This window comes from Rhinoraja longicauda, chromosome 30 (assembly GCF_053455715.1).
Source record: "Rhinoraja longicauda isolate Sanriku21f chromosome 30, sRhiLon1.1, whole genome shotgun sequence".
Taxonomy (NCBI): Eukaryota; Metazoa; Chordata; class Chondrichthyes; order Rajiformes; family Arhynchobatidae; genus Rhinoraja; species Rhinoraja longicauda.
The window spans coordinates 12,004,496-12,018,513 of NC_135982.1; the positions used below are offsets into that span (position 1 = coordinate 12,004,496).

Below are 14,018 nucleotides of genomic sequence, written 5' to 3' on the forward strand. Positions count from 1 at the left end.
GAGAGAATTCAGGTTGATTTGTGTCACTGGGTAAGCTCTTGTGCTTTGCATCCCTAATGATGTGTGTGTGTGTGTGTGTGAATATGCAATAAATTAGCATTCATTGAGAATCAGTAAAGTGGTATCAGTTTGGCACCACATCACCAGGTCCATAGAATAGCTGGCATTTGTCTGAGCCAGTTGCATAGCAACAGAGACTGCAGCTAATAAACCATCCATCGACTGCTGCTAACACACTGATTAGAAATACATCTCTGGTTGTCCTCCAACATCTGAATGCATACATGGGAATAACAAGCTCCCTTTCCTGGGGACTGGGGAGACATGTGCAAACTGCACAGGGCTGGTCGCATGTAGCAGTGTTGACCGCATGTAGCAGTGTTGACCGCATGTAGCAGTGTTGACCGCCTGCCTCCATGCAAGCCCCCCTGTCAGTGTGTGCGGAGTGAAACTGCATGAGACTGCAGGGCCGGCTCTACCCCTGGATCGGCTGCACTGTGGTACAGCCCTGACAGGCTGGGGACCCGAACCAATGCACAGCTTGGTGCATTGCTCCCCGACCATTGGAGGGCTGCTTTACACGTGGTGCAATTTCAGGAATGCAAATAATTGTGGCATTTCTCCCCTTTTCCTTTACTCCGGCCGGGCAGCGAGGAATGGTGCAGAGAGCGGCGACAAGGTGAGCAGGCGCTGGCTGGGGAGCGGGGGGACGGGGGGACGGGCAGCCTTGCACACACACACACACACACACACACACACACACACAGAGACACACACACACACACACATACAAACACACACAGACACACATACACACACATACACACACACACACACACAGAGACACACACACACACACAGAGACACACATACAAACACACACAGACACACATACACACACAGACACACACACACACAACACATACAAACACACACACAGAAACACAGACACACACACACATACAAACACACAGACACACACACACCGCACATACACATACATACAGACACACAAACACACACACACACCCACACACAGGAGATGGGGGGGGGGGGGGGTGTGTGTGTATAAAACAGCTGCATGTTTGCTGCAGCAGAGCTATGCATTGCTGCACACACAGGCTGGAGTTGCAGGCAGCTGCACCAATTATTCCTGTAGTCGTGTGGCAGCTCTGGTTTTGATGTTGTCTGAGCCGAAACGTCAACCCATTCCTTGCAGAGATGCTGCCTGTCCCGTCTGACTTACTCCAGCATCTTCATGTCTGTCTTCTGGTGTAACGTTTGGTTGGTTAAAGGCAGGTGCTCTCTCTCTCTCTCTCTTCCCCCTCTCTCCAGCAGTGCAATGCTGGGAAGCTGTCACATTGCCGCGGGCGACTTAATCTCCAGGTGAATGATGAGTGTAGACGAGCGAGCGTACGGTCAACCCAGGTGGAGCGAGTGGTGTGTGTGTGTGTGTGGGCATTGCCACCCCCCCTGCTGTCTGTAACCTGGTCCATTGTGGGAGTTTGTGTTTCCACACTTGCCCAGCGGCTGCCGCACAAACACGGGCGGCTTCATTGTTGTCGACCTGCCTCTGGTTGCCTTTTAATTACGCCCACAAGGGCTGGGGTGTGTGGGCAACAGCCCCATGTAACAAGGAAACAATCAGTGTGGCATTCTTAAACTGCTATTAGTTTTTCATTTGCAAGGCAGGGGACCCTGCCTTCTGGGACTGTGCGTGTTTGAAATAGTCAATGAATTAAATGTCTGGTTAGACAAGACAGAGCCGGAGCAAGTAACTTCTGCTGTGCCCTTCCTTGCTCTCTGGTTGGAAACGACTGCAATTAAATATCTGTACCCAAAGGCTTGGAACTTTACCGAACAAGGATGGGTATTTGAGATCTGCCTGCCCTTTGCACAGTGGGCCTTGTGATCATATAAAGAAACACTTGTAAATAAAGATTAAAAAAGTAATGACTTGTATTTCATGTTAATATTTTGTGTTAAGACTGTGGCCCAAAGAGATGCAACAACGTACAAGGAGTTTTTTGTTTTTGTAAAAATGTTATAGTTTGGGATAACGAGTTTTAATTTGAGAGAAAAAATATATCTTTTTTATAGTGAAGAAACATTTTGGAACTGGCATGAATTTGGTAATTAATTAAAATCTACCAGTTTTTGTTGTGTGTGAGATTTAGAATTCTCTAATGTAGTTACTTCTGAGTTGTTCGACTAATTATGTGGTCAATGGATTAATCAGTGGGCCGGAAGAGTTTGTCCTTGTGTAAGGAAGCTGCAAGTGAGGTCTCATCGATGCTCCCATGACCAGGTTATTGATTTGACGGTGAACAGATTTGAGTGGCTGTCTAACCAAGTTCCCTCGCCTGTGAGGGCAGGGAGTCTTACCTGGAAATCGGGAGTTCGTCATGGTAGGGTAGAAGGTAGGCACAAAATGTTGGAGTAACTCAGCGGGACAGGCAGCATCTCTGGAGGGAAGGAATGGGTCAAGACCTTTCAGTCTGAAGAAGGGTCTCGACCCGAAACGTCACCCATTCCTTCTCTCCAGAGATGCTGCCTGCCCCGCTGAGTTACTCCAGCATTTTGTGTCTACCTTTGATTTTTAACCAGCATCTGCAGTTCTTTCCTACACATGGTAGGGTAGAAATTGGTTCAAAGGGCGAAAGATGCCATTGAGCTTTGCGCGGTGCCAAGGAGGCTGCTGGTTTGACACCTTTGCCCTTGTGGCGGGTGTTGGTCGGGCAGATCCCAGGGCCTGGATAAGCACAATGGAAATTCCTCTGTCAGTGCACAGGCTGGAGTTACACGGCCTCTCGGTTACCTGAGCTCTGTCAACAGCCGGTGAGCCTCGTTTCGTCCAGCAGGACGTGTGGCCAGTGCCTTGTGGCACAATGCAGCCCTTTGTGTGAAAGCAAGCGTGTTGGCGGATGGCAGAGCAGCAAAAATAGCAGGACACGTCCAGAGACTTTTATCTTAGAACTGCCTCCGTATTGCGCTCCATCATCCAGCTGATTGTGACAACATCTTCAACTACCTCCACCAAAGATACTAGAGGAACAAGATAGACCACTCTATTGTAAACACCTATACTGAAGTGTAGTACACAAAACAGCCATATTAGTAAGGAAAACCCACCGTTCGCTATGCTTCTCGCAGTGTAATCAGTGTTTTGGGGGAACAGTATGTGTGATGATACCATTAAAATGCAGAATATATCTCATCTATCAATTCACAGATTTTTGTTATTTTTCTTTTTAAATGTTTCTGCAAGTTTCTGCCTATTAAAATGGTGTCATGACGTACTACGGTTTTTAGGGTCGAGTGGTCTATCTTGTTCCTCTAGTATCTTTGATCTCCACCGCCATGGACAAGGGTAGTGGGTGCCTGCTGACGCCCGCCTCCTGCTTGTTCCCCTCCATGTTGCACACCAGCGCCAGCCCTCGAGTGGGTCTGAACCTTGGAACTCCCACCCCTACCAGCGCTGTGGGAGCCCCTTTGCCACACAGACTGCAGTGGTTCAAGACAGCGGCTGTCTCTTCCACCTCATCGAAGGTGGTCAGAGATGCTCATTAAATGCTTGCACTGTCTGCGATACCCATGCATGCAAGGAAGGTGTGTGTGGGAAAGAAGTTAAAAATCGAGCAGGGAAATTAAAGTAACTGAGAGCCATTTCTGTTACAATGTCTCAAGGTAAAAAAAGGTGTTCTTGAGCCAACTTGTGCCAGATCCCTAAAGCCCGTGGACGGGATAAAGTCCGTCCTTGAGATCATATTAGCCAGCCAGGGATTGCCTGCTTGGGGGTTCTTTGCTGAACGCATTCACCACATTGAACGCACCATTTTGCAGCTTTTTGCCACAGAGCTGTCCATCGAGAGACTGGAGTCATGAACCTGAATCATTGGTAGGTTGCACAGCCAGAGCCTTTTTCCCAGGGTGGGAACTTCATTCCGATCTCTCCCCCTCCTGTCAGGCCGTAGCTACAAAAGCTTGAAAGTGCACACCACCAGATTCAAACAGCTTCTCGTCCGCTGTGACCAGACTACTGAACCATCCCCCATAAACTGGGGTGCAGTCACAATCTTCCAACCCATCTCATTGCAGTTTTTTTTACATCTGTCATTGTAACACTGTAATGCTCTAACACAATATTCTGCGCCCTGGTATTTTCTCTTTGCACTTTCTGTTGTGCATGTACATGGTTTGATTGTACAGTATTGTATACGGCTTGAGTGTACGGTATGACTTGATTTGACTGGTATAGCACGCAAAGACAAGTTGTTTTTAATTGTGTCTCGGTAGAGGTGACGGTAATAAACCGATGCCAGTGGTGTGGCACCCACAGATTCCCCAGAGGTGGCGTTATTGTCTGCTCCTCATCTGTTCATCTTGGGCTCCTGGCTTTGGGTGACGTGTCATGCTCAGAGCCTTCTAGCTCCAATGCTACTAACCTGAGCAGTGACAAGCCAGGGCTTCCTCGTGAGTCAGTGAGGATGTTTGCTCGCGCGAGGAGATTCTGAGAGCCCCTCCTTGAAACCTGTTCTCCGTGCTCCTGGGAATCCCAGTTTGCACGTCGCAATGGACCAGGCAGATGCAGGTGCCAACATTTCTGGATAGCCAGATTAAAGAGGGAATCCCCCTCGACTGATGAAATTGGATGTTTTAATGGGAGGCACCTGGAGAAACCCCGCACGGTCATGGAGAATGTACAAACTCTGTGCAGCCAGCTCCCGAAGTCAGGATTGAACCCGGGTCTCTGGTGCTGTAAGGCAGCAGCTCTACCACTGCGCCACCCCAGGAGTAGACCTGCCGTCTATTCCCTGTCACACCAGCAGTTAGAAATAAAAAGGCCCAGAGGGTGCAGAAGGCCGACGGGGGGAAGGAGGAATTTTGGAGATGGGAGAAAGGGTGGGGACTGGGAGGTGAGGACTGTTTATCATAGAAAATGGCCCAGAGGTGGAGGCATTGGAAGAAGAGCTCTACATCATGGCTGGCCCATAATTCGATGAGGGTGTAGGGATACAAAGGAACGGCCTCGGAAGACCTTTCTGCATCGGAAAGAGGGAGGTCCGGCGGGTTGGTGGAAGGGGTAGAGGGGTGGAGGGAGGTACTGTGGGGGGGGGACAATGGCAGTTTAGAGTGGAAAGTGAGGGGTGGGAGAAGTAGCATGGTTAGAATAGGAGGAAGGGCAGCAGGACCAAGTGGTATCATTGTGGGGACTCCACGTTGGAGTTGAACAACAGATGCTTATTCCTTGGAGCGCAGGAGGATGAGGGGTGATCTTATAGAGGTGCACGACATCATGACAGGAATAGATCGGTAAATGCACAGTCATCTGCCCAGAATTGGGGAAATCGAAAAGCAGAGAACACAGGTTTAAGGGTTGTGGGAGGAGATTTAATAGGAACCTGAGGGGTAACTCTTCTAACAGAAAAGGGTGGTGGGTGTATGGAATGAGCTGTCGGAGGAGGTAGCTGAAGCAAGTACTATTGCATAATTTAAGAAACATTTAGACGGGTACATGTAGGGATATGGGCCAAACGCAGGCTGGTGGAACTTGTGGAAATGGGGCATTTATGTTGGTCGGCAAGTTGGGCTGAAGGGCCTGTTTCCACGCTGAATTACCTTCAGACTACTCTGTAGCTCAATTGCAGAGTTACCCAGTAACCTATGAGGGGTTTCATAGAAGTTTTGTATAGTATACTGTTGCTAGTCACTCCAATCCGCTTGCTGAGGGAGGGTTTTAAGTCCTCGTTTGTCCAACAAAAGCTACAGTATCTTGATGCACTTTATTAAACTAAGCCAACGCCAGTTCTATGAATGTTCGTTATTCCTGCTTCTCTTTTCCTTTGTTTCATCCAAGTCCAAATGCTTCCCCCAAGGCTCCAGTAACGTGGATCACTGTTTTTATTGCAATACCTTGGATTTCAGAATTATTGGAGTTAATGATTGTAAGCTGCAGGAGAAGGATCATTTCCCTTCCAATAACACCAGGCCTGACTCTGGTGTTTTCTCTGGAGTGGAGTGAGAAATTCGACGCAGCACATGCAGAGAAACGGGATTGAATATTAGACTGTGGTTTCCCTACATTTAGCCGTTGCCCTGTTGCCTTTCAGCAGAGATCCGTCACACAGTGCGGAGAAATTGATTGCACCAATTGCCCTTGTTTCCAGAGATGCTCGGTATTTCAAAGTTCAAAGCTCAGGACAATAAATACCAAAAAGAAAAACACTGCAGGTTTTTAACTATTCCCTGGTCTCCCTGTAACTCGCCTTCTTGTCGCCGACTTCTTTCTCAGTGTGGTCTCCAGGCTTTCCCCTCGGCAGCGGAAACTCTTGCCTCCAACAACCTCTTCGGTCTCGCCAGCTGGTCTTCCTGGGATCGATGACTTTGAGTTTAGTTCATGGTCGTGCGTACAGAGGTACAGTGAAAAGAACTTTTGTCGCTTTAGTTTAGTGTCCAGATACAGCGTGGAAACAGGCCCTTCAGCCCACTGAGTCCGCGCCGACCAGCGATCCCCGCGTATTAACACTATCCTACACTCACCAGGGACAGTTTATATGTATACCAAGCCAATTAACCTACAAACCTATGCGTCTTTGGAATGTGGGAGGAAACCAAAGATCTCTGAGAAAGCCTACGGGGCTAACCAGTCAGTGGAAAGACAATGCCTGATTTACAATCGAGCCATTCACAATGTACAGAAGAAATGTTGCTGTTAGAGTAGAGATTTAAAAGAGTGGAGCGATTGTAATGCGTGATTGTAGATCCACTTCTGTGACCAGCGCACACAGTCGCCATCTTGGATCATGAGGCCATTCGCTCCTCCCCTGGGCTGATCTTTAGACGGTTACAAGGTGACGGGATCTGAAAGCTCATTCCGGCATCCAGTCCTGCTCTTCAAGAGTTTGAGTTTAGAGATACAGCGCGGAAACAGGCCCTTCAGCCCACCGAGTCCGCGCCGACCAGCGATCCCCGCATATTAACACTATACTCCACACACCAGGGACAATTCACATTTATACAAAGCCAATTAATCTACAGTCCTGTACGTCTTCCGAGCGTGGGAGGAAACTGGAGATCTCTGAGAAAACCCATGCAGTCATGGGGAGAACGTACAAACTCTGTGTAAAAAGCACCCGTAGTCGGGATCGAACCCGGGTCTCTGGTGCTGAAAGCGCTGTAAAACAACAACTCTACCGCTGTGCCACCCGACTGAAGAGTTTAACACTGTGCATGCTTGGAGCAAAGGCGGAGAGCCTGACACCACCTTCGTCAAGGTTACCCGGCATATGCTCTGACTTGGGATGAAAGACCAGCGTTTGCAATGTTCAAAAGTGTTTTATAGCTCTCTGACGGACAGTCGGTGTCAGAAGATGGCAAGCAGCAGCCAACCTGCCGCCGGCACGGGTGAGGGGAGATGCAATGAACTGCAGATGCTGGAAGCTTGCGTGGCACGCGATGTGCTGCAGTAAATCAGCGGGTCAGACAGTAAATCAGCGGGTCAGGCAGCATCTCTGGAGGAGATCCACCGCCGGGCCTTTAGAAGGGTCCCATCCCGAACCATCACCCATCCATGTTCTCGTGTTGCCTGACCTGCTCAGCGACTCCGGCACTTTGTGTTCGAGGGTGAGAGGGTTGTGAACAACTAAAGGAGGTTTGAGTTTGGTTTATTGTCACGTGTACTGAGGTTGAGAGGAAAGCTTGTGTTGCGTGCTAACCCGACAGCGGGAAGACAGCACATGATTACAGTCAATCCATCCACAGTGTACAAATACATGATAAAGGGAATAATGTTAATAATGTTTACTGCAAGATAAAGTCCGATCAAAGATAGTCCGAGGGTCCCCAAAAAGGCAGATAGTAACTCAGGACAGTGGTCTTGTTGTTGGTAGGATGATTCAATTGCCTGGTTACACCTATTTCTATTTTCTTGCTATTTTCAAAGCGACATGGCCAACAAAGTGATCAAGTGGTCCATTTTTGATTGCTGATTGAGGCCGAGGTATTGGCCCAGTTACGAGGGGTAGGTTCCCCTGCTCCTTTGGGATGTCTTGCATCTAATTGAAGGAGGAGTTGCGTGCCTTGTTCCCTTGGCACCACCCTGGAGTGCCACCTCCCCTGGCCATGCTTGGCACAGCCATTCCCACTGGCAAACTCCAAGGGAGGAGATAAATGGGCAACTTGTTCGCTGCCGTTATTTCTGCCTTGTTGCTCTCTGCAGCCTCCCCTGTCTTCCCCGTCCCTTCCTGCGCTGTTTCTTCCAGTGTGTTTCTCCACAACTGTGTTCTTTACCAATGCTGGAGCCTTGACTCGATGTGCCGCAGTAATAACCGGGCAGCGTCTGACTTCATCAATCAGTCTCTAATGGTCTCCAACAGCCCTGATTCCCATCGATACGCAAATGCCCCCGAGAGAACATTTAATTCCCTTGTCGTTGGTTGTGTTAACCTTCCTTGTGGGAGTCTCTGGAGTTGGGATGCTTTTAAGGAATGTACACCAATTCAAATTTAGCAAGGTTTAAATATGCTGAACACAGGAACAGAACTGCTCCACAATATCTGTGTCAAACATGATGCCAAAATAAATTATTCACATCAGCCTGCATATGATCCACATCCCTCCATTACCTATACATCCAAGTACCTCTCCAATAGTCTCTCATTGACTGCCTCCCCCACCACCATCCACCACTCTCTGGAGGTAACAAAGACTTGGCCCACACATCATCTTTAAACTTTTCCCTTCTCTCCTCATAGCTATGCCCTCTTGTCTTTTGACATTTTCACCCTGGGGGAGAAATAGGTTCTGACTGTCCACCCTGGTCTGGTTCTTCTGAAGAAGGGTCCTGACCCGAAACGTCACCCGTCCGTCCTTTTTCTCCAAAGATTCTGCCTGACTCGCTGAGTTACTCCAGCACTTTATGTCTTTGGTATAAACCGATGTCTGCGGCTCCTTTCTACACAACCACTGCCGGCCCTGATTTGTTCTGGCCTTTCTTGCTTCCAGTTTCCTCCCCCACCTCTATCTTTCAGTCTGAAGAAGGATTACAACCTGAAACATCACCTATTGATATTGTTAACTCAAATTTCACTGTACCTTAATTGGTACATGTGACAATTAAATTGAATCTAGAATCTTTCGGAGACAGTGGGCGGCACGGTGGCGTAGCAGTAGACTACTGCCTTACAGCGCCAGAGGCCTGGGTTCGATCCTGACTACGGGTGCTGTCTGTACAGAGTTCGCACGTTCTCCCCATGACCTGCGTGGGTTTTCTCCGAGATCTTCGGTTTCCTCCCACACTCCAAGGATGTACAGGTTTGTAGATTAATTGGCTTGGTATAAGTGTCCCCAGTGTGTGTAGGGTAGTTAATATGCAGGGATTGCTGGTCGGTGCAAACTCGGTGGGCCGAAGGGCCTGTTTCCGCGCTGTATCTCTAAACCAAAGTAAACTATTCCTTTTCCCCAGAGATGCTGCCTGACCTGCTGAACTACTCCAGCATTTTGTGTCTATCTTTAGGAACATTGTATTGTTTTGTTACACCAGGCAAGGAGTGGTGTGTGCGCGACTGTGCGTCATTGGAAAGGGCACAGATCACAGTTTAACAAATGTGATTTTTTTTTTTAGAAAGAGTGTCTGCCTTACTCTTGGCTGCTGAGACACTAAAGCTGTGGAATATTGCCGCCTAAAGTTAGAGTCATGGGGTCACATCACACAGAAATTAGAGTCAAAGTGTAATATAGCATTGAAATGGGCCATTCGGCCCAGCTTGTCAATGCTGACCAAGATGTCCCATCCATTCACCAAATGCTGGAGTAACTCAGCAGGTCAGGCAGCATCTCAGGAGAGAAGGAATGGGCGAAGTTTTGGGCCGAGGCCTTTGATTTGTACCAGCATCTGCAGTTATTTTCTTACAAGATGTCCCATCCAAGTTAGCTGCAGTTCATAAGTGATAGGCCATTTGGCCCAACAAGTCCACTTTTCCATTCAATCATGGCTGATCTATCTTTCCCTCTCAACCCCATGCTCCTGCCTTCTCTTAACTGCTGACACCCCACAGCATTTGACCAGCTCCAACAATTTTTGTGCATTTGGGTGATGTGGAGCCCGTGCCTGCCGTTTGTAATCACTGATGCTAGTACTCATTTCATACCTAGCCAATATCCTTTGACTCCCAAGTACAAATTCCATCCTTTATCCGTGAGCAGTCCTACCTTCTCCATGTTTGCCTTGTTTTTTTATTGTAAGTATAAAAAGCCTTTGGATTTTCTTTCGACCGATTCACCAAAGCCATTTTGTGGCCCATGTTTGACCCTTCTAATGGTCTGGTTAAGCTCATTCCTCCTTGGTTTATATACCTCAAATGCCCTGGTTGATTTTGGCTTGCACGTGCTTCCTTTTTCTTTTTGACCAAATTTTATTTTTATACTCTAGAACACAGAACAGTGCTGCACAGGAGCGGGGCCTTCAGCCCGCAATATCTGTGCTGTAAATGGTGCCGCTAAACCAATCCCCTCTGCCTGCAGATTCCTTCTCCTGCCTTGCTTCTGTTTGAGAGCCGGGAACAAGAGCCCTCGCTGGGCGCGTTTGTGCTTTTAGACGGAGTGTGGCGTTTTATTCTTGAACGTGGCGATATTGCTGTGTTTTATTGATCCAGCACGGAACATTGAACAATTATGAGGTCTGTTCCCAGGATTGTTAAGGCCAGCAGATTAATGATCATGCGCTGAGTTGCACGCGACTGCACTGGGTGAAAGGGCAGTGAGCTTAATGAGCAAACGTAATCCTCGGACAGGACAAAATGTACTTGAATGTTTGAGCAAGTGACGTTACTGAATGACGGAGACGCAACAGGCTGCAGCAACAAGCAAGCTGATGTAGACTTGAAACTCTGCCGACCTGCTGCCTGATCTGCTGAGTCTTATAGAGGTGTATAAAATCATGAGAGGAGTAGATCGGGTAAACGCACAGAGTCTCTTGCCCAGAGTAGGGGAATCAAGAACCAGATGGCACAGGTTTCAGGTGCAGGGGGAAAGATTTAATAGGAACCCGAGGGGTAACTTTTTCTCACAAAGGATGGCAGGTAAATGGAACGAGCTGCAGTGGGAGGTAGTTGAGGCAAGGGACTATTGCAGAGTTTTAAGTATTAGACTGGTACATGGATAGGACATGTTTAGAGGGATTGGGGCCAAACGCAGGCAGGTGGGACTAGTGTCGATTAAGTTACTCCAGCATTTTGTGTCCATCTAGTGCAGATTAGACATGTTGGTCAGGTAGGGCAAGTTGGACCGAAGGGACTGTTTCCAGGCTCTGAGTCCCTAAGGCAGTTTGTTGTTGTTATTTGTTTTCTAGCTTCATTACTGCATAGCCCCCAGCTAGAAGAGGAGCTCACTGTTTAGATGTTGACTGTTGCTGATGCAGGCTCTGGGTGCAAGTCAGCTGTGCAATGGCAGCCCTTGCTCCAGTCAGGCTGAGTCTTTGGCCTTGATGTTTTGGTTTCAGCTTTGCATCGTCAATACCACCAATAGGGCAGGCACATGGATAGGAAAGGCTTGGAGGGATACAGGCCAAATGCAGGTGGGACTGAAGCAGATGGGGCATCGTGGTCGGCACGTGTAGGTTGGGCTGAAGGGCCTGTTCCTGTGCTGTATAGCTCTAGCGAATGCAGCGCCGGAGACTCTGGTTCGATCCTGACTACGCCATCTGTACGGAGTTTGTACGTTCTCCATGTGACCTGCGTGGGTTTTCTCCGAGATCTTCGGTTTCCTCCCACACTCCAAAGACGTACAGGTATGTAGGTTAATTGGCTGGGCAAATGTTAAAAAAATGTCCCTAGTGTGTGTAGGATAGTGTTGGTGTGCGGGGATCGCTGGGCGGCACGGACCCGGTGGGCCGAAGGGCCTGTTTCTGCGCTGTATCTCTAAATCTAAAATCTAAATCTAAATGATGAAGGGCAAGTGACGAGCGAAGGAACTAGCTGGTGAATTCAACAGCAGCCTTGCATGAGTGACGGGGATACTTGGAGGGAGCGGTTGAACACCAGAGCAAGCTTGAGGTTGGGAATGGCCCTACTCATTTCCTCATGCTCTTAGCTGAGTATTATCTCAATCGTGTCCATAGACTCTTGTGCGTGAAATGTCTGCTCCTTCTCCTGTGTAACAAGAGTGACAAACCTATGATGGGATCTGGTGGGCATTGTTGAAATGTTAAAACGGGAGACGAGTGACCAAGCAACGTTGAACTTCAGGAATGGAGGAAGGAACTGCAGATGCTGGTTTACACTGAAAACAGCCACAGCGCTGGACCAACTCAGCGGGTCAGGCATCGTCTCTGGAGATAACGAATAGCAGATGTTTCCAGCACCAAAGACTTGTAAGTTAATTGGCTTCTGCAAAGTGCCCCTAGTGTGTAGGTTAGAACTTGTGTACAGGTGATCACTGGTTGGCACTGACTCAGTGGGTCAAAGGGCCTGTTTCCACGTTACATCTTTCAACTAAACACTAGGAACTGCAGATGCTGGTTTACCAAAAAAGACGGTGCTGAAGTAACTCTGTCGGTCAGACAACATCTCTGGAGGACAAGGATGGGTGACGTTTTAAATCTGAAGGTCCTGACCTGAAACGTCACCTATCCATGTTCTCCAGAGATGATGCCTGACCTGCTGAGTTACTCTGGCATGTTGTGTCTTGAGGCTTTGGCAGGAGCTGCTGATAACAGAGCAATTACTGTCTGAATCAGCGCAGCACAGTGTTGAACACGAGGTCGGGCCGTCGCTCAAGGACCATCTAACTGACCTCTGGAGGTGTGTTTGAGTTTCCCAGCGCCTGGCTCTCGATGCTGTTTCTTTGAGCCAGGGGCTGCTGTGAAATCGGTAAGGAGCTGGTGTGAGATGACCGCAGAGTCTGGCTTCACACCAGAGCCGCGGGAAGACCAAACGTGTTGAGCTTTGATTCGATGCTGGCTCTCCTGCTTTCCCACATGTAAGACAGCTCTCTGCCTCACCGTCCTCCTGCTGTAATGCAATGGGCCGGGTGATGGAGTAAGGTGCATGTCTCCCTCTCCCAGACCTTGCCCGCTGTTCCATTATCCACAGATCTCAACTCGTCCATGCGGGAAGATTGTTCCCGATGTTGGGGAAGTCCAGAACCAGGGGTCACAGCTTAAGGATAAGGGGGAAGTCTTTTAGGACCGAGATGAGAAAACATTTCTTCACACAGAGAGTGGTGAGTCTGTGGAATTCTCTGCCACAGAAGGTAGTTGAGGCCAGTTCATTGGCTATATTTAAGAGGGAGTTAGATGTGGCCCTTTTTGCTAAAGGGATCAGGGGGTATGGGGAGAAGGCAGGTACAGGCTACTGAGCTGGATGATCAGCCATGATCATATTGAATGGCGGTGCAGGCTCGAAGGGCCGAATGGCCTACTCCTGTACCTATTTTCTATGTTTCTATGTCCAGATCCCACGTCCCCATGTCCCTGTGCTTGCTGACCGACGTTGCTGCCTGCCTCTGAGTTGTAGAGGCTGCACAGGGTAGCTAGTGGATCCTCCTCCCTTGTCTCTGCACGAACTGCCACCCCATTCCCCCCCCCTGCCTCCCCTCACGCCTCCCCCACGCCTCCCCCCCCCCCCACGCCTCCCCCCCCCCCCCCCCCCCCCCCCGGCCGTCTCTGACATAGAACTTTTTTTTCTTGTTGATTATATCTGGACGTCTAATCTAGGACTTGAGGTCATAGCCTCAGAATTAAAGGATGTTCCTTTAGGAAGGAGATGAGAAGGAATTTCTTTAGTCAGAGGGTGGTGAATCTGTGGAATTCTTTGCCACAGAAGGCTTTGGAGGCCATCAATGGATATTTTTAAGGCAAAGATTGATAGATTCTTGATTAGTATGGGCGTCAGGGGAGAGATAGATCAGCCATGATTGAATGGTGGAGTAGATTTGTTGGGCCGTATCTGGTCCTATCACTTGCATTGTTTACAGATTACAATGTTTACATGGTCTGTTGTGTTGCTGCAAGTAAGAATGTC

The 14,018-nt window shown here is 48.7% G+C and overlaps 1 protein-coding gene across 6 annotated transcripts in view; it reads left to right on the forward strand.

The window, feature by feature from the left end:
* The first annotated feature begins 552 nt into the window (after positions 1-552).
* The window catches only part of LOC144608165 (polyhomeotic-like protein 2), a 176,006-nt gene continuing 162,540 nt past the window's right edge, over positions 553-14,018 (forward strand). For 5 of the 6 annotated variants that reach the window (XM_078425620.1, XM_078425623.1, XM_078425624.1 and 2 more), the window contains exon 1: positions 553-679. The gene's annotated coding sequence lies outside the window, so the exon portion shown is untranslated. The remainder of the gene's footprint in view (positions 680-14,018) is intronic. The other variant, XM_078425622.1, reaches the window with a different exon arrangement.